Source organism: Budorcas taxicolor, chromosome 25, assembly GCF_023091745.1.
Source record: "Budorcas taxicolor isolate Tak-1 chromosome 25, Takin1.1, whole genome shotgun sequence".
In the NCBI taxonomy this organism is placed as follows: Eukaryota; Metazoa; Chordata; class Mammalia; order Artiodactyla; family Bovidae; genus Budorcas; species Budorcas taxicolor.
This window is the reverse complement of record NC_068934.1, coordinates 29502111-29510167: the sequence shown is the minus strand read 5'-3', so window position 1 is coordinate 29510167 and position 8057 is coordinate 29502111. Positions and strand designations below refer to the sequence as shown.

The 8057-nt window shown below is 40.8% G+C and overlaps 1 non-coding gene across 1 annotated transcript; it reads right to left on the bottom strand.

Annotated features, from left to right (window-relative positions):
- Window positions 1–7724: 7724 nt before the first annotated feature.
- On the bottom strand, window positions 7725–7831 carry LOC128069281 (U6 spliceosomal RNA). Its single transcript, XR_008201537.1, has one exon. It is a non-coding gene; the product is annotated as a U6 spliceosomal RNA (small nuclear RNA).
- Between the last annotated feature and the right edge of the window lie 226 nt (window positions 7832–8057).

Here is an 8057-nt window from a genome sequence, read left to right as displayed (position 1 = left end):
AGGGAGAGGGTATATGTATACCTACAGCTGATTCACATTGTTATACAGCAGAAACTAACACAATATTGTAAAACAATTATCTTCCAGTTAAAAACTTTAAAATACAAAAGAATTAACACCTAAATAAATAAATAGATAACCAACAAGGACCTACTGTAAAAAATAGATAATTTTTTAAAGAAAAAAGTAAAAGGGAAGGAAAAGCGGTACCTGCAAACAGTAAGCATAAGAAGGGTAAAATTACAGTCACATTACTATTAGATAAAGTTCCTTCAAAATAATATTTTGGAGGGGGATCACAATGGCAGAGTAAGAACTTGGATTTCACCTCATCCCATAAACACATCAAAAATACATCTACACGTGAGACAATTCTCATGAAAAACCAGCTGGAAACTGGAAGAAGATCCCTTATACAACCAAGGCTGCAAGAAAGATTTCCGTGTAACTGAGTAGGATGGGGGAAAAACAGCATTGAGTTGGGACCTGTGCCCAGGAAGGGTCTAGGAGGGAAATAAAGACCACAAGAATGGACTCTGTCCGTGGAGAGTGAGCAGATTGAGACAGACTGGGTGTTCCAGTCCCAAAACTCCTGCATAGAAACAAACCAGCCCCCTTGGCTGGTGGGAGAACACTAGGACAGAGAAATGCTGGAGAAGCCTAGACTCCACTCCCAGGGAGTGTGCAGGTGCTGGTTGCTCACAGACAGTACTGAGAGAGGTTTGCCTTAGTGGCTGCCACCTGGCCGTGCTTACCAGTCTGAGTTGGGTGAATCCACTGGTCCTGCTGGCTCCATGCCACAGCTGAGCACAGGATCTAGGGCAGACACAAGATCTAGGGCCGCCAGGCTGCGGAAGGATTCAATCGAGGGATACAGAGGCAGCCTAGGAGCCTGGGGTGTGGTCCATGTGGGGCTAGTGGCCAGGGCTGGTGTTTACTCAAACAGCATCAGGTAAACAGCTCACACCTCTGATAGCAGCACAGTCACTTCAATTCCTACAACCATAATACCTCTTTCCCCAGTTCCAGCCTAGTGCATGCTCTGGCCCCTTTCACTCCAGGCCACAACTTCGCCCTGGGTCTGGGATGACCAAAACAGAAGAAAGTGTGACCTTGGGCTGTGTCCAGGCAGAGCTGTGGATGCCTACACAGGCAACACAGCAGACTTCCATAAGCACAGGAGCCTCGTTTACTTCAACACAGCCCCTCCTTCGGGCCAAAAGCCCTGCAACGGGAAGAAGAAAAAACACAGACTTAAAGGTAACACAGCCAGCTTGAGCCCAACCCTCTGTAATGACTGATATAAGAAAAGAATCTTAAAAAGTGAATATATGTATAACTGATTCACGTTCCTGTATACCTGAAACTAGCAGAGCAATGTAAACCAACTGTACTTCAATAAAAAATAAATTTTTTTAAAAAATGCTGCCGGCAGACTTAGAGAACGAACTTAGGGTTGCTGGTGGAAAGGATAGTTAGGGAGTTTGGGATTGGCATGTGTAAGGCTCGGAGAACCGCACTCTGAAAAGGACACTTAGGGACAGCCTCTAGTGGACGGACAAAGTTTATTATCCAATTGTTTAGTTTTATAATTTTCAGGGAATACAGCATAAGACAGACTTGCACGTAGCCATTTCAGATAAACATCAAAGCATTTAAGCATAAAACACAGTTCCCACCACCCAAGCCATAACATAGCTTTGGCGAAACTCTAAACGGAGTCTTATCAAGAAACAACAGTCCTTGCTCTCAGAAACAGGTGGTCAGAAGGAAGCCTTCGATCGCCTCAAGGCCGGGCGTATAACCCTTCGTTATCTGTTCCCAGCCTCAGGCACTCAGTGAACCCTCATAACCCTTTGTTATGCTCGTTCCAGCTTCCAACCTTCATTAACAGTGGAGCAAATACATTTTCAGTATTTGCTCAAAGCCTTCCAGCTCCTCCACAGACATGTATACACTACGATGTTTGCAATGGATAACCAGCAAGGACCTACTGTATAGCACATGGAACTCTGCTCAGTGTTGTGTGGTAAGCTGGATGGGAGGGGAGTTTGGGGGAGAATGGATACATGTATATCTGTGGCTGAGTCCCTTTACTCTTCATCTAAAACTATCACAAGATTGTTTCCTAATTGGCTGTTGTTTGTTGTTTTTCAGTCCCTAAGTCGTGTCCTACTCTTTGCGACCCCATGGACTGCAGCATGCCAGGCTTCCCTGTCCTTCACCATCTCCCAGAGTTTGCTCAGACTCATGTCCCTCGAGTAGGTGATGCCATCCAACTATCTCATCCTTGTTCACCCCCTTCTCCTACTGCCTTCAATCTTTACCAGCATCAGGGTCTTTTCCAGTGAGTCAACTCTTCGCATCAGGTAGCCAAAGTATTGGAGCTTCAGCTTCAGCATCAATCCTTGCAATGAATATTCAGGGTTGATTTCCTTTAGGACTGACTGGTTTGATCTCCTTGCAGTCCAAGGGCCCCTCAAGAGTCTCCTCCAGCACTACAGTTTGAAAACTTGGCTATACCCAATACAAAATAAAAAGTTTTTTTTTAAGTATAAAATATAGTGCTGGAAAATTGAATAGCTACATGTAAAAAATAAAATTTTTTAGAACATTCTTCAATATCATACACAAAAATAAACTCAAAATGAATTAAAGACCTAAATATACTATAAAACTGTTAGAGGAAAATGTTGGCAGACCACTCTTTGACATAAATCTCAGCAATACATTTTTCAGTCCATCTCCTAGAGTAACAGAAATTAAAAAAATAAACAAATGGGACCTAATTGAACTCAAAAGTTTTTCACAGCAAAGAAAACCATAAGCAAAATGAAAAGACAATCTACAGAATGGGAGAAAATATTTGCAAATCACGTGGCTGACAGGGGATTAATTTTCAAAATTTACACAGTTCCTGCTCTCAATATCAAAAAAACAAACAAGCCAATCTCAAAAATGGGCAGAAGACCTAAATAGACATTTCTCCAAAGAAGTTATGCAGATGGCCAAGAGGCACATGAAAAGATGTTCAACATCACTAATTACTACGAAATGCAAATCAAGACTGTGATGAGATATCACCTCACACCAGCAGGAACGGCCTTCATCGGTAACTCTACAAACAATAAATGCTGGACAGGGTGTGGAGAAAAGCGAACATTCCTACACTTTCAGTGGGAATGTAAGTTGGTACATGGAGAACTGTACAGAGATTCCTTAGGAAGCTAAAATAGAGCGACCGTGAAAGTGAAAGTGAAGTCGCGTCCCACTCTGCGACCCCATGAACTGTAGCCCACCAGGCTCCTCCGTCCATGGGACTCTCCAGGCAAGAATACTGTAGTGGATTGCCATTTCCTTCTCCAGGGGATCGTCCCAACCCAGATATCGAACCCAGGTCTCCCGCATTGCAGGCAGATGCTTTAACCTCTGAGCCACCAGGGAAGCACGACCATGTGACCCTGCAGTCCCACTCGTAGGCATGTACCTGAGAAAAAACATGGTTCAAAAGGATGCATGCACCCCCGTGTTTCCTGTAGTGCTATTTCCAATGGCCAAGACATGAAACCAGGCTAAATGTCTATTGACAGATGAATGGATAAAGATATGGTACATATATTCAGTGGAATGTTACTCAGCCATAGAAAGAATGATATGATGCCATTTATAGCAACATGATGGACCTGAAGATTGTTACACTAAATGAAATAAGTCAGAGAAAGACAAATACCGTATGTATCACTTATATGTGAAATTAAAAAAAAAAAAGATACAAGCAAACTTATTTACAAAATAGAAACAGACTCACAGTCTTAATGAACAAACTTATGGTTACCAAGGGGAGAGGGTGGGAAGAAAGGGATAGATTGGGAGTCTGGGACTGAGATATATACACGACTGTATTTAAAACAGATAACCAACAAAGACCTACTGTATAGCACAAGGAATACTTTGCTCAATACTCTGTAACAATCTAAATGGGAAAAGAGTTTGAAAAATAATAGGTACATATACATGTGTAACTGAATCACTCTGCTCTACACCTGAAACTAACACAACATTGTTAATCAACTCTCCTCTGATATAAAGCAAATATTTTTTAAATGTTAGTAATAAAAATGCTAGCTGAATTAAGAAAGAGTAGTGATATAAAACAGATAATTTTAACAAAAAACTATACAAAGACACAATCAGAAATAGATAATGCCATTCTGAGGTAGAAAAAAAACCATTTTAGAAACAATCAATAGCTGAATAAATGACAGAGAAGAACACATGAATGTGGTGAGATAAAAGATAGAATAGTGGAAATCACCCAGTCAGAACAGCAGAAAGACTAATGAAAAAAAAAAAATGAAGCAACATATGAGATCCATGGGATAACATACAAGGTGCCAACATCCACATGCATTATAGGCTTTTCAGAAGAAGAGAGAGAAAAAGGAGTAAAAAATGTACTTGAGAACATTATGGCTGAAACCTCTCCAAACCTAAAGAAGGAAATATATCCAGGTACAGGAAGCATGTGCATGCATGCTTGATCTGTGTGACTCTTTGCAACCCCCTGGATGATAGCCTCCCAGGCTCCCCCTCTGTTCATGAAATTTCCCAGGCAAGAATACTGAAATGGGTTGCCATTTCCTCCTCCAGTGGATCTTCCTGACCTGGGGATAGAACCTGCATCTCCTGCATTGGCAAGCAGATTCTTTACTACTGTACCACCTGGGAAGTCCAGAGGCTCCCAAAGCAAAATGAATCCAAACAGACCCATACCAAGACATATCATAATGAAACTGGCAAAAGCTGAAGAGAGAAGCCTAAAGACAACAAGAGAAAGAGTTATATACAGGGGAATCCCTACAAGGCATCACCTGACTGCCAAGTCTATGCAGGTCAGAAAGGAGCAGCATAATATATTCAAAGTACAAAAGGAGAAGAACATGCAACCTAGGATTCTCTACCCAGAAAGATTATTACTTAAGAGAGAATGAGAGAGAAGCTGTTTCTCAGATAAGCAAAACCTAAACGAATTCAGCAATACTAAACTTTCCTTAAAAGAAATGTTTTCTCTAAATGAAAAAAAAGCAAGAATCAGTGCATAGATTACGAAAGAAAGAAAACTGTAAAAGAAACTGTGCAATAAACAGTGAAAGGATAGCATGAAGATATAGAGTTGTTGTTGTTCAGTTGCCCAGTCGTGTCCAACTCTTTATGACCCCATGAACTGCAGCATGCCAGGCCTCTCTGTCCCTCACCATCTCTGGAAGTTTTCTCAAGTTCATGTCCATTGCATCGGTGATGCCATCCAGCCATCTCATCATTCTCTAATGCCCTCTTTTCCTCCTGCCCTCAATCTTTCCCAGCATCAGGGACTTTTCCAATGAGTCAGCTGTTCGAATCAGGTGACCAAAATACTGGAGTATCAGCTTCAGTATCAGTCCTTCCAACGAGTATTCAGGATTGATTTCTCTTAAGATTGACTGGTTTGATCTCCTTGCTGTCCAAGGGATTCTCAGGAAGTCTTCTTCAGCACCACAGTTAGAAGGCATCAGTTTTTCGGCCCTCCGCCTTCTTTACAGTCCAGCTCTCACATCCATACGTGACCACTGGGAAGACCATAGCCTTGACCATACAGACCTTTGTCAGCAGAGTAATGTTTCTGCTTTTCAACACACTGTCTAGGTTTGTCATAGTATTCCTGCCAAAAGGCAAACGTCTTCTGATTTCATGGCTGCAGTCACTGTTCACGGTGATTTTAAAGCCCAAGAAGAGGAAATCTGTCAGTTCTTCCACATTTCCCCTCGTATTTGCCATGAGTAATAGGGCCGGATGCCATGATCTTGGTTCTTTTTAGTATTTAGTTTTAAGCCAGCTCTTTTACCCTCATTACATTACATTACATCCCTAGTAGCTATTCATCTTGTAACTGGAAGGTTGTACATTTTGACTCCATTCTTCCAACTTTCCCCTCCACCAGGAGTCTTACATCTCATAGGTAAAGCAATCTAGTTCAAGTTGATAACAACTTAATTTTTGAAAGTTTCACCCTTTTACTTCATCCTTTTATATTTTGAAGTCATTATTTTCCTCTTTTTATATTGTGCTTCCCAGGTGGCACAGTGGTCAAGAATCTGCTTGCCAATGCAAGAGACACAAGAGACTTGGGTTCAATCCCTGGGTTGGGAAGATCCCCTGGAGAAGGAAATGGCAACCCACTCCAGTATTCTTGTCTGGAAAATTGCATGGACTCACTCCATGTGGTTGCAAAGAGTCAGACACAACTGAGCGCATACAAACACACACACACACACACACATACATTCATTAACAAATGATAGTAGCTAAATTATTTTTAATGCTTTTTCTTTTGATCTTTGTAGTATAGTTCAGTGGTTAACAAACCATGCTATTAGAGTTTTCTCTTTTTTTCAGATTTTATTTTATTTATTTATTATTTTTTTACTTTACAATATTGTATTGGTTTTGCCATACATCAACATGAATCCGCCACGAGTGTATACATGTTCCCCATCCTGAACCTCCCTCCCACCTCCCTCCCCGTACCATCCCTATGGGTCATCCCAGTGCACCAGCCCCAGGCATCCTGTATCCCGCATCGAACCTAGACTGGCAATTTGTTTCTTATATGATATTATACATGTTTCAATGCCATTCTCCCAAATCATCCCACCCTCTCCCTCTCCCACAGAGTCCAAAAGACTGTTCTATACAACTGTGACTCTTTTGCTGTCTTGCATACAGGGTTATCGTTACCACTTTTTAAAATTCCATATATATGCGTTAGTATACTGTATTGGTATTTTTCTTTCTGGCTTACTTCACTCTATAATCGGCTCCAATTTCATCCATCTCATTAGAACTGATTCAAATGTATTCTTTTTAATGGCTGAGTAATACTCCATTGTGTATATGTACCACAGCTTTCTTATCCATTCATCTGCTGATGGACATCTAGGTTGCTTCCATGTCCTGGCTATTATAAACAGTGCTGTGATGAACATTGGGGTACACGTGTCTCTTTCAATTCTGGTTTCCTTGGTGTGTATGCCCAGCAGTGGGATTGCTGGGTCATAAGGCAGTTCTATTTCCAGTTTTTTTAAGGAATCTCCACACAGTTCTCCATAGTGGCTGTACAGTTTGCATTCCCACCAACAGTGTAAGAGGGTTCCCTTTTCTCCACACCCTCTCCAGCATTTATTGCTGGTAGACTTTTGGATCGCAGCCATTCTGACTGGCATGAAATGGTACCTCATTGTGGTTTTGATTTGCATTTCTCTGATCATGAGTGATGTTGAGCATCTTTTCATGTGTTTGTTAGCCATCTGTATGTCTTCTTTGGAGAAATGTCTATTTAGTTCTTTGGCCCATTTTTTGATTGGGTCGTTTATTTTTCTGGAATTGAGCTGCAGGAATTGCTTGTATATTTTTGAGATTAGTTGTTTGTCAGTTGCTTCATTTGCTATTATTTTCTCCCATTCCAAAAGCTGTCTTTTCACCTTGCTTATAGTTTCCTTTGTTGTGCAGAAGCTTTTAATTTTAATTAGGTCCCATTTGTTTATTTTTGCTTTTAGAGGATCCTGCTGTGATCTATGTCGGAGGATGTTTTGCCAATGTTCTCCTCTAGGAGTTTTATAGTTTATGGTCTTATGTTTAGATCTTTAATCCATTTTGAGTTTATTTTTGTGTATGGTGTTAGAAAGTGTAAAAATATGGAACGCTTCACAAATTTGCATGTCATCCTTGCGCAGGGGCCATGCTAATCTTCTCTGCATCGTTCCAATTTTAGTATATGTGCTGCCGAAGCGAGCGCTATTAGTTTTCTGACTGTATATTTACCTGTACCAATGTGTTATATGTTTCCATACGTCTTCATGTCTTTAATTAGCACATTTTCATTTCACCTTGTATTAACTAACTCCTTTCTGTATTTCTTGCGAGTCAGATCTAGTCATGATGAATCCCCTTAGCTTTTTTTTTTTTTTTTAACTAGGAAAGCTACAAGATTTTTTGTGTTCTTTATACAAATTCTATTTAGG